The following is a 2,841-nucleotide window of genomic DNA, read 5'->3' on the forward strand; positions in this document are numbered from 1 at the left end:
TTGCATAAAATCCATTTTTCTATTTTGGCCTGATTTCCCTCACTTGAAAGTTAAAACTTAAGAAACCCATAAATGAACATGAGCTGATCTCACATATTCCATAGACAGTAGGACCATAAACCATTAGTTGATAAACGTGCATTGAAGATTATAGTCCATTACCAGCCATAAATGTGCATTTACTTGAATTATTATTTAATCCCAATTTTCAATCATTTTATGTGGGTTTTTCATTTCATTATAATCTCAATTTCTGATATATATCCAGGGGTTGTTAGTGCAATGATTGTTGTTTCCATTGGAGTTAGTGATGCTTTTTAGCTGAAAAAGAAAACATGTTAGAAAGAGAGAAGAAAAGGAAGATGACAGCTTTAGGGATATGGTACAATGATTTTAGAGGCATGAGAGTCGATGCCCCTTTCAATTTGATCATCACAAAAAAGAAATGCTCACATCCAAAACCTTTAGAAGCCTTATAAGATGTGGATTTTTAAAAAAGATATGACTTGCATATAAAGGCAGATGTCCCTTGTGGGGTTTGGATTTATGGTAGTCATCATTGTTAATATGAATAATTGATAAATAGAAATTAAAATCAGAGCAGGGGTTTCGTCCCTGCCATCTGTAACTTACCAAAGCCCTACTAAGGGGGTGGAAACTGATGGGAGTGGAGAGCCACGTTACTAACTATCAATGTTTAAGCCACATTATTAACTATCAATGTTTAAGTAGACATATTTCTCTTTCGGGGACCTACCCTACGCTACGGATGTAAGATTGTAATCGTTCAGGTTTCAGTCCGATCTTGTCATGTCAAGTCATGTCAAATCAGATACAAGTAATGTCACATCATTTTGATAGTTCGACCTGGATTGGGTTGGATCCGGATCAAATCAGTTCGAGTTATTTTCAAATTGATTTTAACATCGGATTTAGTTTGAGTTCGGATCAGGTTAATTTCATTTCGGATCGATGACAGTTCATGTTCAAATCAATTAAATTCCAGGTTAATTCATGTTCGGATGGATTTCAGATCGGATCCCGTTCAGATCGGGTCACATCATTGGCAGACAAAATTCAGGTCAGATCTTACCGGGTACGGATTGACTTCATGTCGGGTCATTTTTTGGGTTAATTATTTTTCGTCTTTCATGAACGGCAAATTGTAATTTTTAATTGTTTATGATTTGGGGTAAATTACAAAAAATATAAATAATTGTGAGTCAATTTTAATAAAAATATATATTTCAAGGTCTAAATTGAACAAACAAAAAATTAAATAAATTAAACAACACACATGTATGAGGGATCAAATCGAAATACAAATAAGTATGGGTCAATTTCATATAAATATATAATTTTAAGGACTAAATTAAAGTAAATTACAAAATATAAATAAGTATGCAAAATTTCATATACAAATATAATTTTAAGGACTAAATTGAATAAATATGAAATTATAAATAAAAATTTAAATAAATTACACATCACGTAGAGACCAAATACAAATAATTGTAAAATATAAAACTGAAATTAATATAAAAATGGACTGAATTACATTTATTTTAAAAATTGAGGAAAAATTAAAATAATTTTAATATATGTTAATACATATCGTGAATGTTATGATAATATGATAATGCATATATATATATATATAATGTTATACTTATGTATACATTATAAGTGTGTAATATAAGTATACATTATACTTATAAGTATATAATATAAATATATATTATATTTATAAGTATGTATATATATATATATGTTATATATATACATAATATATATAATTATACTTTATACTTATAAGTGTATATATATATAATATAAGTATACATTATATTTATAATGTATACATTATACTTAATAAGTATATGTATATAAACTTTTATATATATAAATATATACTTATGCATATGTATACTTATATATATAATTACATACACACACATATATAAGTATATATAAATATATATAAGTATAAAGTATATATACATAGGTATATATAAGTATATATGTATGATGCATATAAGTATACCCACATATATATATATATATATATATATATCATTAAACATAAGTGACTAAAATTAGCTGACCCTTATTCCCATATGTAATGGGGTAAGGGGGAGGTAGGATAGTAGGTCGCTCCCAACGCCAGGTTGAGGAGACCTCCAAATTATGAAATGCCCTCCGTGAGACTCGATCCCATGACCCCAATGATAAAAACCTTGTGCTCTACCAACATAAGTGACTAAAATAAAATATTTTAAAATTGATATTCACATTAAATAAATAAGGGAAAATTAAAAGTAATTAAAATTTATATAGTACTAAATTGCATTAAATTCAAAAATTCAAAAAAATATTATAATTAGACCATGACTGAAATGAAAGAAATTAAAAATCAAATTACAGAATAAAAAAACAATAATTGTTAGAGGACCACGTCCCTAATTAACCCAAAAAATCTATTGGGCACTAAAACTAGGCACCAACCTTTGTCCAAAAAAACAAAAATTTTCCTTCCCTCTTCTAAATTCAAAAAAAATCAAATTTTCTCTCTTCTTCTCTTTTTAAATTCTCAAAAAATCAATTTTTCATCTTCTAAATTTTGGTAAAAAAATTAAACTTGTTAAAATTTGGCAATTCCTTCTTCTAAATTTCTAAAAAAAAAATATTTTTTTCCCTTAAAAAACAACCTTTCTTTTAAAAAGTTCTCATGCCATATATATATATATATATATATATATATATATATATATATATTATTTTAAAGTGATACTTAAATTTAAAATTTAAAATTTTCAATCTTAAGTAAATTATATTTTTATA

This window comes from Hibiscus syriacus, unplaced genomic scaffold (genome assembly GCF_006381635.1).
Source record: "Hibiscus syriacus cultivar Baekdansim isolate YM2019G1 unplaced genomic scaffold, ASM638163v2 tig00110163_pilon, whole genome shotgun sequence".
Classification (NCBI taxonomy): Eukaryota; Viridiplantae; Streptophyta; class Magnoliopsida; order Malvales; family Malvaceae; genus Hibiscus; species Hibiscus syriacus.